Source organism: Dipodomys spectabilis, unplaced genomic scaffold (genome assembly GCF_019054845.1).
Source record: "Dipodomys spectabilis isolate Male_0828 unplaced genomic scaffold, ASM1905484v1 ptg000018l, whole genome shotgun sequence".
Taxonomy (NCBI): domain Eukaryota; kingdom Metazoa; phylum Chordata; class Mammalia; order Rodentia; family Heteromyidae; genus Dipodomys; species Dipodomys spectabilis.
The window spans coordinates 3,757,876-3,776,652 of NW_024870695.1; the positions used below are offsets into that span (position 1 = coordinate 3,757,876).

The 18,777-nt window shown below is 46.7% G+C and overlaps 1 non-coding gene across 1 annotated transcript; it reads right to left on the reverse strand.

Annotated features, from left to right (window-relative positions):
- Nucleotides 1-72, reverse strand: Trnaw-cca. Its single transcript has one exon. It is a non-coding gene; the product is annotated as a tRNA-Trp (tRNA).
- Between the last annotated feature and the right edge of the window lie 18,705 nt (nucleotides 73-18,777).

Here is an 18,777-nt window from a genome sequence, read left to right on the forward strand (position 1 = left end):
TGACCCCGACGTGACTTGAACACGCAACCTTCTGATCTGGAGTCAGACGCGCTACCATTGCGCCACGAGGTCACAGCAAGCTGGAGACTCCGCATCGTTGAAGGCCTCGCTCTGCCCGCTCGGTCCCGCCGCGGCTCTGGAGGTTCCGGATGGAGCAGCGGCTTGGCTCCTGGACCTCACGCCGGGGGAACCGGGAGAAGAGCTCCGAGTCTCGCTGCTCCGGGACGGGGAACCGGCGCTCCGGGGCCAACGGGGCCCCCACTGCGGCGCCGCGGCCGTGCCGTCACCCGAGAGCCGACGCCGGGCTCCGCCTCCTCGGCTCCCGCAGTGACCGGCCTGGGGGGCGCGGGGGCGCGGGGACCGCGGGTTCCGGTGAGGGGGAGGCTGGGGGGAGAGGGCGGAGACGAGGGGACGCGCGGAGCGGAGCTCGGGGGTGCTCGCGGGGAGAAGGGGACCCCGGGGAGGAGCGGGCGGGGGCGGGACAGGGGGAGGGCGCTCCAGGGTGCCGAGGCCAGGGGACCCCGAGGTCGGCGGGGGGGGGGGGGGGGAATCCCGGGCCGAGGAGGGAGGGGCTCCGAGCCGGAGGGGCGTGGCGAGGACCCTGGGCCTTGGGGACTCTGCTGGAGGGGGCGGGGCGAGGGGGACGCCGGGGCCTGGCCGAGGCTGGCGGGAGGCGGGGTGCAGACCCCTGGCGCGTGGACTGCTGGGTGATCGTGGTGGCCGTCCGCCTCGTCCCTGTCCCCTGCTCCTAAGAACGGCTTTGGTCACTGATGTGCTGCTGGTCGTGAGCCCTGTGGCAAAGCCGCCTGGGGACCCCTGACGACGGCGTCGGAGTCTGGGGGTGCAGCCCGGCCTGCTTCCTCCTTCCCCCTCGTCTGCAAGCTTGAGAGGTGATGCCACTTTTGACGCCAACCGTGATCGCTTCTTTCAGGGAAGGTAGGACGGAAGGAGATTGGCCTGATGAGAAATCCCGCCGTGCAGAGCCAGCTTCCATTTCTGCTTCTAGATTTTTACCAGTTGTATGCAGGTAGGACATATCTATTCTCGAACGTTCCGGGGATGGACTCCACCAAAAAGCCAGGCAACCTCTGGATTTTCACAAAGTGCAAAATAGTTAGCCAGCACCAGAGGAAACTATAACATTCGTTAGTTGCACCCATTACAAATTTTGTTTTATTTTTGTGTGTGTATGTGTTGGAACTGAGGCTTGAACTCAGGGCCTGGGCACAGACCCTGAACTTTTGTATTCAAAGCTAGTGCTTTATTCCTTGTGCCACACAGCTCCACTTCTGGCTCCCCCCCACTCCCCCCGCCCTTAACTGGAGATGAGTCTCATGGACTTTCCAGCCCAAGCTGGCTTCAAACCTCAATCCTCAGCCTCTTGAGTATTACAGGCATGAGCCATCAGCTCCAGACTGACTTTAGTCAATTTTTTTTCATTTGTTATTCTGTCTCTGTGTTTGAATTAATAGTTTTAAAGGGCTCATTGTTCATCGTGTGGGAGTCTCCAATCTCTGCTTTTGGACAGTTTTTTTCTTCCTATTAAGTGAATAAATAAAATTTGTAAAGCTCATTAAAAAGAGGAAAGAGGTGATGTGATATGGCCCTGATGTAAGTATAACCTCTTTGTATATCACTTTTTGTTGGTCGATTGTGGGGCTTGAACTCAGGGCCTGGGCACTGTCCCTGAGCTCTTCAGCTCTACCACCTGAGCCACAGCACCACTTCTGGTTTTCTGGTGGTTAATTGGAAATGAGAGTCTCACAGACTTTCCTGCCCTTTCTGGCTTTGAACTGCACTTCTCAGATCTCAGCCCCCTGAGTAGCTAGGGTTATAGGCGTGAGCCACCTGCGCCCAAGCACTTTTTTTTTTTTTTTTCTGGTTCTAGGGCTTGAACTCAAGGCCTGGGCACTGTCCCTGAGCTTCTTTTGTTCAAGGCTAGCACTCTACCACTTGAGCCACAGAGCCACTTCCAGCATTTTCTGTTTATGTGGTACTGAGGAGTTGAACTCAGGGCTGCTAGGCAAGCACTCTACCACTAAGCCACCTTTCCAGCCCCTGTACATCACTTTTATAATATCAATAAATAAAATTTTTAACTCATTAAATAAAAAGATGACAATCCTGGTCTGTTTAAGAACAAGAAACATCAATCTTGATTCAAGAAAGATCTGGAAGGGCCTCAGAAAAAGAAAAGAGGAACCATGTGGCACCTGGGCTCCCTGCAAAACTTGTCTGCTGCCCAAGCTTCTAGGGGCTTCCCAGGCTGCCTCTGACAGGTCAGAGAGGAAAGGAATAACAGCAGTGTTTGTTGGTATAAGAATAGCAAACATTTGGGATTAACTAGGGATCCTAGAGTGGCTGAGCCCAGGCCATCGGCAGACACAGGGCTCTTATTTCCATCCTTAAAGATAGGAAGGTCAGCCCAGCACACAGTGTGGTTACTGATTCTATTTTCAGGTGGCCCAGGGTTGCATTGGACCTATTTGGGGAAATGGGGTGTGGGGTATCTAGGGCAGTGTGTCAGATTCATAATCCAAGCTGATCTCTCAGATTCCCCTCCTTTGGCATAGAAGTCACTGGGGGGAAGAGACAGCTTCTTGATCACACAATTCAAGAATACAGAATCTACTAGCCCCCTCCCCCCACATTCAAGGAAAAACTCTAGTTAGAACCATTGCCCAGATCCGTGGTTATACCTGAGGGATGATCTGGCCTCTGTGTTAAAATAGGAAACTGAACACCATTATTGTGCTCTCTGAGATGGCATGCCATTACACTGCAATATAGCAATGTGGTCAGATGAGGGGGTTACTAATCAAGACTAGAATCCTGCTGGGCACTGCTGGCTCACACCTGTAATCCCAGCTATTCAGCACGCTGTAATCTGAGGATCAAGGTTCTTAGCCAGTCTGCTCAGGAAAATCTGTGAATAAACTCAGGGACAGCGCCCAGGTCCTGAGTTCAAGCCCTATGACCAGGGGGGGAAAAAAAAGCTAGGGGTCAGTGTCCGGGGCCCTGAGTTCAAACCCCTATTGGGCTCATACAACTAGAATCCTGCCTGCTAGGATGGAAATGAGCCAGGTGTGCAGGGTCAGTTCTGTCTTTACTAAAATTTTGGTTCAGGATTTTGTTAATAGGATATCTTTTTTTTTTTTCTTTTTCTTTTCTGTTGATCCTGAGGCTTGAATTCTGGGCCTGGGCACTGTCCCTAAGCTCCTTTTGCTCAAGGATAGCATTCTAGCACTTGAGCCATAGTACTACTTCTGGCTTTATCTATGATTCATTGGAGATAGGAGTCTCATGGACTTCTCCGTCTGGGCTGGCTTTGAACACCACAATCCTCAGATCTCAGCCTCCTGAGTAGCTAGGATTACAGGCGTGAGCCACCAGTGCCCGGCTTTTACACTTATTTCTATCTTTCAAAAATGCTGCATTATTATTAACCCCAACTGCTTTTTTGGGGGGAGGGGGTGGCCCACTGGAATATCTGCCCACATTACCTCATCCTTGTAACTGCCCTGCTCCCTGAGTTCGAAGCCTCATCCAAGAAATCCTAAAGAACTGCTTCCTTAGGTTACAACTTGCATATGGAGATACTCAACTTTATTTTAGAAAACACTTGTGCAATATAAGAATTTTCAAGATGAGGAATAATCAACAGTGAATTACAGGGGAAAAAAGATGGTGATTAGCAACATTGGCAAGAGTGTGATGAAACATATTCTCATACAAGCCTGGAAAAGCATGTAAACCAGTCCTGGCTTTTGGGATTGTAATGTGACAAATGTTTCCACACTTCTGTGCAAGCATTTGGACTTGTAGCGAATTTGTGCTACAGAAACAGTCAAGGATGAATGCTGGGTTTATATATGAAGAAACAAAGCTGATGTATGAGTGCAGTCAAGCCCTCCAAGCAGTGAGGCAGGATCCTCACTTACGTAGTTCAAACCAGGACAACTGCTGCTTTAGTTAGCAAGGAAGATTTCTTTGCTTCTGTTTATTTATTGGCTATAGCAAGGATTAAACTTGGGGCCTAGTGCTTGCTCTATTGCTGGAGCCACACTTCAAGCCCCTTTGGCTTTAGTTATTTTCAAGACAGGGTCTCACTTTATGGCCAAGCCCACCAAGGATTCTATCCTCCTGCTTGTGCTTCCTTGTGTCACTGGAGATGACAGATATATACCACTGCACCTACTCATTTGCTCTGAAGTTGGAAGAACAGGAGTGTGCCATTGCACCCAGACATTAAGATGGAGTCTCTTGAACTCTTATGTCCCAGCTGACCTTGAACAGTGATCTCCCTCCTCCAACTTCCCAAGTAGCCAGGATTACACCTATGCCTGGCTTGGCTTCTATATTCCTTTTTCTTGTGTGTAGGTGTAGGTTGGGGTATCCTGGGGCTTTAATTCTTGTAGGGGGGGCAGGGATATAAGGCCTGGGCACTGACCCTTACCTTTTTTCCTTAAGGCTAGCTCCCTATCACTTGTTTTCTAAAGGGTTGAAAATATTCCAGAGATCATGGAAGTTGTTTTCCACCTTTCAGACTTACTCAATCCTGTTTGACAAATTTGAACCAGGGATTTGCAGACGGACCTGCCCCTCTCCCTCCAGGGGAAACAAAGTATGCTGCCCTCTGAGGTAGGTTATCTATATCACCACCAACATCAAGGTTTAGGAACAACATTTATTATTTACTTATTTAGGCTGTGCTGAAGATCAAACCCAAAGTCTCATGCATGCTAAGCAAAGTGCTCTACCAATAAGCTACACTTGACTCTTCAGAAGCATCTCCTGGGATAATGAGGTGATCATGTGAGGGGCCCAATGGGCAGGGGAAGCTGTCAGGCTGTGAAGCACACCTGGCCAGTCTCTTCAGGTGGTGGGAGTACATTAAAGGAATCCAGGATGGAACTACAAGAAATAATGTTGAGCGAGGTAAGCCAAGAGCAAAGAGACAAACGGCACAGGGTCTCCCTAATAAGTGGATGTTAAATCCAAAACGTAAGATGATACAACAAATTTAACAAGGCTTAAGAAACAAAGGACTTCCACTCATCTGGTTGAATCACTACTAAATAACCTCATGCTGCTGATCACATATATAGTACATATGTGCACACCAGAGGGAAACCAGGAGGCTGACACAGAACTAGGGGGAATCAGGGAAAAACATACAACAGTGGGACCCATCAGCGGCACTGGACATTGATCAAAACGAACTAAGCAACTCAATGGCAGTGATGGGAGGGAGGGAACGAATAGGAAAGAGGGAACAACTGATGCTATGCAAAACAAAAGAAATGTACATATCACTCAGTGTGGAAGAGATAACTGTATTGTCAAAGCTCATAGAACTCATGAATGTTATAGACCATGATAGACAATTTGCCCCATGAAAGTTAGAATGTGTTCAACTAAGCATCACTATCCCACAATACTGTGAAATTTGGGGAATTATGTAACCACTTAATCACAATAAAGAATTTGAAAAAATATAAATAAATAAAGCAATCCAGGGTCTGTGAACCATTGCCTGTGTCCCTGCCTTGCTCAGTAATGGGAAGAGGAGGGGCTCAGCGGAGAAAAATGACAGCTTGAAGTGACTGCTGAAGGCTGTCCACTAACAGTCCTGCTTGTAGCTGGACCACAAGAAGATGATCTGGGGTCTGTTTTCCCCATCCTAATATCCTATTGAATTGCCTATCTCAACCAGGAGTCAAAGCCACAGACAACTCTGGATTCATGGGAGAGAAGTCTCTACAGCCTTCCCTGCCCACCCCTCTGCTGACCAACTTCCTGACAGATATAGCCCAAAGGAAATAGGAACTCCTGTTTGTGTTGCCATGATCCCAACACCAGGCAACTCTTCCACACCTCAGAAGCACCACCTTTGAACTGTTCCACATTTCCTTTCAGGTGCTGGGATTGAAGCTGCAATTCAGGCTCTGCTGGCCAAAAGGGGCCTGTTCCCCTCCAGGAGCAGCAAAACTCTGAGCTTTTCTTTTCCAGTGGTGCTGGGGACAGAACTCAGGGCCTGATGCAAGCTAAGCAGGAGCTATACAACTGAGCTACACCAACAGCCCCAGTGATACTATTATTATGACCAGAAGCAAGAGTCAAAGGGTCAAAGTACTTCTAGTTAATAGTATCACTACTAGTAATAATTTGCAATTCCCAAGATTTGGGTATCCATGTCCCTTGGGGAAGTCATTAACTAGTACACTCTGGGAGTTCTTCTAGGCCCCATTTTGAGATTCCAGTGTTTCTCCACAGTCCTTTTTCTACCTGTTCCAATGATGTTTAAAAGCTGCTATTCTAAGACCTGGGCCCTCCTTTAGATCATCTTGGTCTTCCTCAGCAAGACACAGCCCACATTGGTCATAGTTCCCTTTCTTGGATGTTTCCAGAAATTCTGTGAGTCTCAGACTTTTGTTCCAGAACCTCTGGAGTAGTCCAGCTAAACAGTTGACCTCTACTGAGGCTGCCTGTCTTTGAGTTGGAGGCATTGGATCACATGGAGACAATCCATGTTGGCTTCCAGAAGTCACTGTCCCACCTGAGCTACTCAGACCAAGGCCACCATGGCCTCAGGAAGAGGCCACAGGTGAGATATGGGAGCAGCCAGGGGCTTTAGTTCTGCCCTGTCCCTGAGAGACCAATCCAGGCTGAGGGCCCACATGTATCACATTGTGTCATCTGACCCTATCTAGCCACATGCTCCATGTGCAACTTCCCTTCTGTCTGGCTCGCTGTCTCAGAGTGATCAACCCTGTGATAGGCCTAAGACCTTCCAGCCCCAGCCTCTCCTTCCTTCTGTAACACCTCTGCATTCTGGAGCTAAATAGCCTGTGATGTTCAGGAAGAATATTAGACAGTCCATCATTATGCCACATATTGTGGGAGAGGAAACTCCTTAAACCAGGTTGACCGGTTCTGAGCTGCCTTTTAGGGTCCAGGATGCAGGGTAGAGGCCTCAGCCTCCTGAATAGCTGGGATTACAGCTATATATCACCATCTGGGTGGCTTCAGGTCTCATGACTTCTTGTGGGTCTTGTGATTGCTCAGAGTTGAACTTGGGGATGGGGAGGAATTCTTTCTCTTTTTTCAGTTTTAAGATACTGAAATTTCATCAGTAATTCTTTTAATGAACACGTTTAATTTCAAAGCTTGGGAAATATAAAGTTCTCTAAACTGATTGGTGCTGGGTCCAAGTAACTTACACCTATAATCCTAGCTACTCAAGTGGCTGAGAATTGAAGACAAGGTCCAAAGACAGACCAGGCAAATAAATCTGTGAGTCTCTTATCTCCAATTAACCACCAAAAAGCCAGAAGTGGAGATATGGCTCAAGTGGTACAGTGTCAGCCTTGAGTGAAAAAAACTAAGCAAGATCCCAAGGTCTGCAGTCCATGCCCCAGTGCAGACACAAAAACAAAATAACAAAACAGATTGGTCCAGATCTTCTCTTGCACATGAGTACCCCAGGGACTGGAATTGCTGGGTCATAGGGTAGCACACAGATACTAGATGCATCCAGGTGTGTGCTAGTATATATTCAGGAGGTGAGAGAGCTCCCTCAACCTTCTTCAAGCACTTTCTGGTTTTTGGCTGACTTCTTACATAGTCAGTGGGGCTGAGCAAGATCTCTAGTTCCCTGTATCTATGTCCTCTATGGATTCACATTTATTCTGACTGCTCTTTTTATTTATTTATTTATTTGCTGATCCTTGGCTTGAACTTGGGGCCTGGGCACTATTCCTGAGCCTTTTCAGCTCCAGGGTAGCATTCTAATAAGCCACAGCTCTGCTTCTGGTTTTTTGGTGATTGATTGGAGATAAGAGTCTCACAGACACAGACTTTAATGCCCAATCTGGCTTTGAACCAAGATCCTTAGATCTCAGCCTTCTGAGGGCAAAATCCAGGGATCCTATCACCTGTGCAACAAGTCACAACTTTTGTTTGCATCTCTCAAGATGTTGCCTTCTCTAGAAAAAGAATGTCTTTGGAAATGGTCCTGAGCTGTCTCCTTTGGCATCTTTTCTACTACTTAGTCTATATATCTGAAATTCTGATTTTTCCTTTTTGCTCTCAATGAATTTTGGAGTAAGCACATGGAAATGCCAAATTTATACCCACTGCATCTTTAAGCCAAAATATTCTGGAAAACATTTTTAATGGGTTATCAGAACAAACCCTGGCCTACCAGGGTAGCACTTCTAAATGCTGCTTCTAATCAGGTGGTTTATTTTTCAAAAGAGCCTCAAGCTATGTGCTGGTGGTTATACCTATAATCCTAACTATGTGGGACACTGAGAATAGAAAAGTTCATTAGACCCCTTCTCAACCAGTAACTGGATGTGGCAGCATTCTCTAGTCATCTTAGCCACATGAGAGGCTGAGATAAAAAGTTCAGATATAGCCAGGTGCTGGTAGCTCATGCCTGTAATTCTAGCTACTTAGGAGGCTGAGAACTGAGGATCACAGTTCAAAGCCAGCCCGGGCAGGAAAGTCCATCAGACTTTTTTTTTGGTTGGCTGTGGGGCTTGGGCGCTGTCCCTGTGCTCCTCAACTCAAGGCGAGTGCTCTACCGATTGAGCCACAGCACCACTTCCGGTTTTCTGGTGGTTAATTGGAGATAACAGTCTCATGGACTTTCCTGCCTGGGCTGGCTTTGAACCATGATCCTCAGATCTCAGCCTCCTGAGTAGGTAAGATTACAGGCATGAGCCACCAGTGCCTGGCTATTCCATGATACTCTTATATCCAATAAACCACCAGAAAACCAGAAGTGGTACTGTGGCTCAAGTGGTACAGTGCTCATCTTGAGCTGAAGCACTCAGGGATAGTGCCCAGGCCTAGCGTTCAAGTCCCACAACTGACAAAAAAAAAAAAGTTTCAGACACACAAGTCAGATTCCATCTCAGTGGAGGAAGCTGGCACATATCTGTCATCCCAGTTATGATGGGAAGCTAAAATAGGCAGATCAAAGTCCATTTGTGTACCTGGGAAGAAAGTGAGGCCCGTCTAGGATAGAAGTGTGGCTCAGTAGTACACCACCTGCCCACTAAACCTGTGGTCCTGAGTTCAACCTGGTACTGAGAAAAAGAAAAAAAAAAAAAGCTCCTGTAGTAGAAAGTCAAGTTTAACACTGTCCTAAAAAACTTCTTTTCTATTTGCTATTTGCATTGTTATAATAATTGTTGTATTGAATCCAAGTCTTTGAGCATGTTAAGCATATGATTTACCACTGAGCTACACTTTCAAGGACTTACATTTTCTTGGCTTGCTTGTTCAGCTGGAACTCTACTATTTGAGCCATGCCCCAAGCCTAGCTTTTTGCTGGTCATTTTGGAGATAAATTCTCCAAGACTTTTCTGCCCAGGCTGGCCTCGAACCAATATCTTCCAATTCTCAGCCTTCTGAATAGCTAGGATTGTAGGCGTGATCCTCCCACACTCAGCTCCACCTTTCCTATTCTGATTCATGTTCCCTGCAACTAGTTCTGGTACAATTTTAGTTTTCCCACAATAGACTCTGTATTTCTGTGAAAGACAGCATTTATGTAACATCAGTTTTACTGAATTCTCATGCGATGTCATGAACAATAGATGCTTAATTTTCAGCATTTCACCTAATCTAATTTCTCCTTGCAAGGCCCCTTCTAGGTGGGTACCAGTTGAAGATACAGAGTATGGGTTTGCTAGGGCAGCCATAACAAAGAACCAGAGAGCATACTGGTGATATAATGTTCATGAATTTCCTTCCAGTTCCTTCAATCTGTATAATAAGGCTTCTCTCCCTGGGTTAGGATGGCTTGACTTCTCTCCAAAGTTTTCACACTATACCCCCTCTGTATGTGTCTGTGTCGTCATCAGGGTACACCCATGTACGGTCTCTCTTCTTGGAGCTTCTCATAATTGTGGTTGGCTGGTTCCTGGGTCCCCCTTTTCCTCATTTGCTGCATGAAGCCAGCAGGTGCTGCACATGCACCCGTCCTGGCAGGAACCAGGCCTCCTCTTAGTGTCAACTTTTTTCATACAGAACATCTCAGTGATAGAAACTCCTGCATAGCTGGGCGCCTGTAGCTCATGCCTGTAATCCTAACTACTCTGAGGATTTCCAGCCCCAACAAGAAAGTCTGTGATATTCTTATCTCCAGTTAACCACCAGAAATGTCAGAAGTGAAGCTGTGGCTCAAGAACATCAGCCTTGAATGAAAAAGCTCAGGGACAGCATCCATATCTTGAGTTCAAGCCCCAATACTGGGGGAAAACAACCCCCCCCCCACACACACACCTCTTTTGGCCTATCCAAGTAATACAGGAGATTATTTAAGGCACAACTAATAGGTCGATGAGGTGGGTAAGGATAAGAAGGTTTCTTCCAGTCTGCCATGGATGCGATTCTTCCTCTGTCCTCTAAAGTGGACTCTGTGATAGGCCAGCCAGGTCCTTACTGGAAACAAAATGTCCTGCCCCAATTGCTGGGGTGCTGTTGGCAGACAGCCTTCAGCTGCCAGACCTTCCCAAGTGCTTCTGGTCAGCCATACTCCCATTTCTTCAGCAACACAGCCCAATTTTCATCTGAAATGGCCTCCAAAGGCCCAGGTGTCAAAGGCTTGGTCCCCAGCTCAGCACTATGGAAAAGTGGTAGAAACTTTTCAGAGTTGGGGCTTCATGGCAGGTCTACAAATTACTGGGAGTGTGGGGAGGAGTGCCTTTGAATGGAGCTGTGGGATTCGGGTCCTTTTTTCTTTTACTTACCAGCCATGAGGTGGACAGGTTTGCTGTACCAAGTACTCTGCCATGTTGTGCCACCACAGATTCTCTCCTAGTTGAACAGCTGACATTCTACCTTCCTGGCCTGGATCTCACCCATGTCCTCGTTCCCTTCTTGCTCACCTTGCAGGCTATGCTTTGTCTTTTCCAATAAGAAATGGAAACTCTAATTAGGACAAGAACAGTGTCCTTTAAATGTTTTTCTTGACTTTCATCTTGGATATATCACACAGAAAACTATTATAAATATTTGTTGAGCTGGATGCAGGTGGCTCACACCTGTAATCCTGGCTACTTAGGAGGCTGATTGCTGAGGATCCTTGTTCTAGGCAATCCTGGTGGAGGAGAGGGGGAGAAGCCTGTGAGACTCTTAGCTCCACTTAACCAGCAAAAAGGTGGAAGTGGAGCTGTGGCTCATGTGATAGCAACCAGCCTTGAGCGAAAAAGCCAAGCCAGAACATGAGGCCCTGAGTTCAAACCTCATTTCTGGCCCCAAAATTAAACAAATATTTGTTGATTAAAGCACCTTAAAATTCCTAAGTAAGGCCATTTGGTTGTTTGTAGTAACTTACATGACTACCCCTGAGCACAACAGATAAAAACTTGCACCTTTGGGCTGGGAAGGTAGCTCAGTGGTAGAGAGCTTGCCTTGCATGCATGAGGCCCTGGGTTCGATTCCTCAGCACCACATAAGCAAAAAGAAAAAAGCCGGAAGTGGTGCTGTGGCTCAAGTGGTAGAGCACTAGCCTTGAGCTGAAGAGCGGAGGGACAGCGCCCAGGCCCAGAGTTCAGGCCCCACAACCGGACCCAAAAAAAAAAAAAACTTGCACCTTTGTGGCACATTTTAGTGATGTTTTGTATTTACATGTAACAGTGCCTAGTCACATTTGGTGTTATGCGTATATTTTCCTCACTAATGAGGAGGAGGTTTCCTGAAAACAGCCCAGGACCCTGAATATTCATTAACTCTTGTCCTCCATGGAAATGTTAGAGGTTGTTGTTATCCAAACAGACATCAGGGGGCGCTTAAGACACAAGAAGAAAAATTTAAAATCTGATGCCTGATTTTCCAGTTCTGAACCAGGAACTCAGAATTTTATTCCATCAGTCCAGAGAATCAGGCAGGAAGGTCTGTGACTTCTAGCAAGTCCCTTAGGTGAAATCAGGACCAATAAATGCCTTACCTTCCCGTAGGAGACAGTATATGCCACTGGATTTGAGCTTGAAGTCAGGATAGGGGACAAGCATCCACCTTCACCCATGCTTCTGTTTTCATTCCCAAAGCCTGGGCTGGAGTTGGAGTTAGGACAATTCTTTGGGCCACCAATGAAGATGGCATCAGCCTCAGACTTTGGTTCATACATCTTTGGTGGGGGGAACTTCTGCCCTGTACTTTCCTGGCTGTTGAGAGCAGATAAAAGTAATGGAGCCTCTCTCTAATTGCTGCTAGGACTCAACAATCAGCCAATACTCCAGCAACCTCCCCAGAGCCCTCAGCCACCCATGCTGGGAGGCCAGGCAGCGCTGCCAGCCTCTGAACTGGAGTGGACTCCTGGTTCTCCTTCTGCATATGGCATCAGGCCTGGCTGAAGCACTTGGCCCTGGGTGAGCTCAGAGATGAACCTACTTCCCTATGGAAGCTTGCTGTTTTCCTTTAAGGCACTAGAACGGTCTCCCAGACCTCAAACATATACCCAAACATGGTCTCTAGTGAATGTGTTTTGGGCGGTTGTGACCTTTTAAGACCGCCCCCCCCCACCCGAGTTCTTTGAACTGTGTGGTCACTGGCAGTGAGGCTCTGGGAAGGGGGAGGGAAGCAAGGGGTGTCTATAGGAAGCCAAGAGGTAGACAGGTACTGTGTTAACCTTTCTTGCACCCTAAACCAACCCAGGACCAGGTAACCAGGAAACTCAGGACACTCTATGCTCCAAGGTTCACAATAGTCTGTGTGTTTACTTCATAATATTCTCCTCCCCTCTCCCCCAAATAGAAATAGCTTGCTCAGGTTTGCACCAATTGGAAAATGGGACACAAAACTGTGGTCAGCAGAATATTACTTGGCAATGTTAGACTGCCGCTGAGACAAGCAACAAGCTCAGGCTAGTGAAGGAAGCCTTTCTCAACAGAGAATGGATGGTGTGGTTCCACAGACAGTTATAGAATGGGCAAAACAGATCCTCATGGGGATCTGCCTTACCCAAATTGGAGAGGAGCCACAGAACTCAAAAGGGGTGATCTAGATCCATCACAGGTAGGAATCTCTGCTTGTCAGAGAACCTGGCTAGGCTAATTATAATCACAGGAGGGGATTGGCTTTGTGCTGGTGATTACCCTGGAGCAAACCATTACTTTGACTCCATTAGGTGGACTCATTCATGTCCAACCATCTGAGAAAGTGGAGATGAAAATGCTAGAATGAGACTGTGAGCTGTCGACACACCTTTCTCTCTCCTCCCCTGCAGACCCAGGACTCCCCATCACCACACTCGGTCCAGTTCTGGCTTTTGTCCCACTGTATTGCCCACATCGTCTTTGCTTTACACCACAAGCACCAACACAGGGCCTGGTGCAGCTTCCTCTCCATGTTCTCCCACTGAGCCCACTGTTCTCTTCTGATGAGAGATTTGAACTCAGAAACTTGCATTTATCAGACACGCTAGGGTTAGGGTTGGAGGGTTGTTTGTTTCTATTCCCCGATAAGCCAAACCTTTGGGGGAATTTTTCATGATATTGATTAGGGTTGCCAACTAACAGCATTCATTCTAGTGATGGCTTCCCATTGGTACTGCCCAGTGAGCCTCTGGGTTTTGTAGCATAGCTTAATGGTTTTCCTGCTTCTTTTTCAGGAGGGGCACGGGCTTAGGGCCTCCTGGGTGAGGCAGGAGCTGCTGTGGCCCACACCCTGTGGTTCAGCACGTCCGGGCTCTCACACCATGTGTCTCAGCAGGCTCCTATGTCGTCATACTGGGCTTCTTCCCAGGCTTCTATGATGTCATGCTGGGGCCTTCCCATCTGACCCTGTCTGGAAAAGTCCCTTCTGCTGCTCATAATCCCCACTTCTCCATCCCAGCCACCCTCCAACTCCAGTCCAATGGCCCCAGTTTCTTAGTGAAGTTATGGGACTTCGAGAGAATCCCCTGTCCATATCTACACCTGGAAGCAAGTCAGAAGATGCCTGGGACCAACTCTACCAAAGCCAAGCCCATTGCATGCACAATGGGGTTTCCATGGTGACAGTAAACATGTCTGCCCTCCTTTCCTCCCTTCTTCCATCTGTTCTTCTTCCTTCCTTATTGATGGGATTCAGGGCTTTGTACATGCTAAACACATACTGCACATTTGAACTACACCCTGCCCCCTCTCTTCCTCATCAGCTCACTGTGTACAGAAGGAGGGTCCCAGCCTCTCCCATACCCTGTATTACTGGTCCACAATCCCCCAGCCCCATATTAAAACAGACCCATCTATGAGTTTGCTTCACCATAGACAAGTGAAGAATAGAGTTGCCCAAAACCTTTAAATTATCCTAAAAGAAGTCTTGACTGATGGGATATGCCTAGAAATCCCTCTTCACTCCTGGGGGTGTGCTCCTACCACGCACGGCTAAGCTTTCCCCCTGGTTGAATGACTATTGGTTGTTTCGTTGAGCTAGCAAAGAGCAAGAGAATGTCCCCAACCTCTGAGCCACACAAAACCATGGCTTTAAGCCAGGTGCTGGTGGCTCACATCTGTAATCCTAGCTACTCAGGAGTCTAAGATCATGGTTCAAAACCAGCCCAGGCAGGAAAGTTAGTGAGACTGTCTCCAATAAAATACCCAAAGGCTTGATGTGGAGCTGAAGCTCAAGTGGTAAAGGGTTATCCTTGAGGGACAAAAAAGAAAAAAAAAAACACCCCAGAGATGGCACCCAAGTCCTGATTTCAAGTCCCAGGACTGGCACACACACACACACACACACACACACACACACACACACACACACACACACACACACACACACAGCCATCCTCCAAACAGAAAATTAATAGACCCCAAATGACCCTAGCAAACTATATTAAAACAACCCAGTCCTTCCTCCAACTTGAGCAGCCTGGAGCTCCCTTAGTCCCTGCTGTCCCTTCTCCTTCTCCCCCCTTCCATTCTGTCTGTGTTTATTCTGTGGTTGCATCCACTATCTTTATACACAGGTGCTTGCTCACTCCAGCAAGTGTCCACTCCAGTATCCAGATGGGTTAGGATCATTGTCATGGTGATCTTTGTCCTTTTAAAGCAAGGACATGGATTCCAATCCAAATGAAATTGATATGATACGCAGGTGAGCAGCAGGGGAGGGAGGGAGAAGAGCAGGAGAGCCAGGGAGTACTTGCTTGGAGGTCACAGGAAGCCCATGTTGGGGCTCAGCACAATTACAAAGTAAGCCTGCCAGAGACAAGAAAATACCACTGCCAAAGAGTCATCTTTGGCATATTTTGAGCTGGCTATTCTGAGACACCACAGGCTCCAGAGGAGCTCTGCAAAACCTGCTTTTGTGAGAGAAATTGACAGCTATGCAGGAAATGTACATTAGTAAAAGCTTCTATCTCAGGAGGAGGGCTGTACCTGACACATCCATTACCTGAGAGCCACCCTCAGGAAATGCCACTCAAAAGCATGGCACCGTGGAATATCGATTCTTTTCATCTGAGAGGCCCTGGGGAGCACAGGATACAGATGGAGCCTTTCTCCAAGCTCCCCTTTATCTGCCCAGAAACACAGATGTTCCTAAAAGAATGCAATGGTCAGGATCCACGCCCTGGAAATTTTACCAGCTAGGGAAGATTAAGATCACAGGAAGGAGCCAGCCGTCAGATCTGAAGATCAAAGTTCAAAGCCAACTCAGGCAGGAAAGTCCAGGGGACTCTTATCTCCAGTTAACCACTCAAAAACCAGTAGTGGAGCTGTGGCTCAAGTGATAGAGTGCATGAAAGCTCTTAGACAGTGCATAGGCACTGAATTCAAGACCCAGGCCTGGCACAAAATAATAATAATAACAATAATAATAATGGAGACTGGCTACATACTATCCATATCAGAATCAGCCAAGCCAGCAGAAGCCACCCATCTAACCCAGATGAGAGAGGGAGTTAAAGGTAAAGAACTAATGCCAGGTGGACCCCTTTCAGTAGCCTCTGGAAGGAACTTTTAGTGGGGAGCTGGGTTCCTAAACACAGAGGGCTCCCAAAACTAGCTGGCTGGGGAATGATTATGCTTGGCCTTCATGTCCTTTTCTTCCCAAGTAGAATGACACCTGTGCACTATGTGCTGAGTTCTGTTCTCTACACTGTGTTTATCAGTAAAAGTCACGGGCCTTTCTCTTGTTTCTTTCCCTTAGCACAATGTCATTGACGTTTATGTAGCATGTGACAGAGTTTCTTCCTTTTTAAAGGCTGGATAATATTCTCTATCGGCATGGATATACCACATGAAGGGGTAAAGACTCCCTTCATCCATTAATGGGCATTTAGGTTCCTTCCACCTCCAGGCGATTGAGTATAATACTGCACTAAACATGAATGTGCAGATAGCGCCCTTGAGATTCTGATTTCAATGTCTTTGGATGGAGAACCAGAAGTGGGATTGCCGGATGGATCATATGGTGGAGCTATTTTTAAGTTTTTGAGAAACCTCCTACAGCCTTCCATAGCAGCTGCACTGTTTTATATGAAGTAAATCCTTATGTAGAACATGTGCCATTAAAGTGAGGTTGGCATCTGTTACCTACAAGGTCAAAGTAGAACTTCATGTTTTTGTTTATTTCACATCTTAGGGTGTACTGTTGAAATGTGCACCTTCTTACACGGGACTGCTGCTGTTTACTTATTTACACTAGTGGTCCCACAGAAGATATTACTATTATTATTATATATATTATTTTATTGGTTGGTTGTGGGGCTTGAATTCTGGGCCTGGGCCCGTCTCTGAGCAATTCAGCTCAAGGCTAGAGTTCTGCCACTTGAGCCACAGCACCACTTCCAGTTTTCTCGTGTTTAATTGGAAATAAGAGAGTCACAGACTTTCCTGCCCCAGCTGGCTTTGAACCATAGTACTCAGATCTCAACCTCCTGAGTAGTTAGGACTACAGGCATGAGCCACTGGCACTCAGCGATATTGCTAATTTTTAGTTATTGAAGGTATAAATACACATGAAGTTTATAATTCATCTGGCAGCCTAACAATGGAGAATACCATCCTCAGGTAATAACTCTGTATTTTCCTTTTGATATTATTATTTTTTGTTTTTCTTCTAGCTTTATTACTGTTGTTTTCTTCTTCCTATCTACCCTTTCTTTTCCTCCAAGACTCAGCTGAATGTTCAGGTTATTTATTCTAGTTTATTGATTTTTGTTGTTGGTGGTGGTGGTTGTGGGGCTTGAACTCTGGGCCTGGGTGCTATCCCTCAGCTCTTCAGCTCAAGGCTAGCACTCTACCACTTGAGCCACAGTGCCACTTCCAGTTTTCTGGTGGTTTATTGGAGATAAGAGTCTCACAGACTTTGTTGCCCAGTCTGGCTTTGAACTGTGATCCTCAGATCTCAGCCTCCTGAGTAGCTAGGATTACAGGCGTGAACCACCAATGCCCCGCCAGGTTATTTCTTCTAATTTTATAATTTTTAAATGTTTTTTCCTTTTCTGTAAAACATATCTAACACCTAATGACTTTTAAAAAAAAATGAAATGAATTATCCTGGTTGCATATGACCTGATCTACATTGAGTAGGATTGGAAGAGCTAATATTTTTAAAACTCTAAAGATCACACACACACACACACACACACACACACACACACACAACCTGCTGGGACATGTGGTTTATTTGAATGTATGAAAATATAACATATGAAAACTATTGACAGACATCAGGGGGAAGTTGATCAGGGTACATTGTTTACATTTATGGAAATGTCACAATGGTAAAACTCCCCTAGTACAACAAAAGTATGCTAATTTAAATAAAACTATTGAAGCAAGGTACCAGTGGCTTATGCCTATAATCCTAGTTACTCAGAAGGCTGAGATCTGAGGATTGCAGTTCAAAGACATCCAGGAAGGAAAGTCTGTGAGACTCCTCTCCAATTATCTACTGAAAAGCCAGAAATGGAGTTGTGGCTCAAGAGGTACACACTAGCCTTGAGCAAAAAAAGCTCAGAGACATCACACACACACACATACACACACACACACACACACACACACGCATAGTGACAAAGGACTTGAGTATACATCCAAAGAAAATACTTTAAAAATGTTGACGTGCTGATGGCTCATACCTGTAATCGTAGCTACTCAGGAGGCTGAGATCTGAGGATCTTGGTTTGAAGCCAGCCTAGGCAGGCAAGTCCATGAGACTCTTATCTCCAGTTAATTACCAAAAAGACCAGAAGTGGACCAGTGGCTCAAGTGGACCAGTGGCTCAGTGGCTCAAGTGATAGACCACTAGCCTTGAGTAAAAAAGCTCAAGGTCAGCACCCAGGCCCTAAGTTCAAGGCCCACAACCAACCCCAACCTCCCCCTCCCAAAAAAAAAGTTAACAAGCAGAAAGTGGAGGTGTGGCTCCAATGGTAGAACATACATCTTGAGAAAAAAAAACAAATGAGACTTCAAGGCTCTGAGTTCAAACCCCACTATTGGCACAAAAAATTCTAATTAAAAAATTTAAAAATTAGATAGATGATTAGATAAACAAACAGCAACACTGGCTACCCAACCAGCTCATGGTCCACCCAGGGAGCCAAATAAGAAGAGCACATGTCTGATGCTCTGTAGTTTGGGGAGCTGCCCTGAGCTGCTCTCACCTGGCTGGGGGGCTGGAGGGAGCAGGCATCCCTTGTGGCCTGAGTGCTGACAGCGAAGGGGAGAGGGTGGCATGCTGCTATGACAGACACCTCAGCACCACAGTACTCCAGAACAGATGCCAGGACAAAGAAGAGATTATGAGCCCCTGAAAAAGAATTTGGCA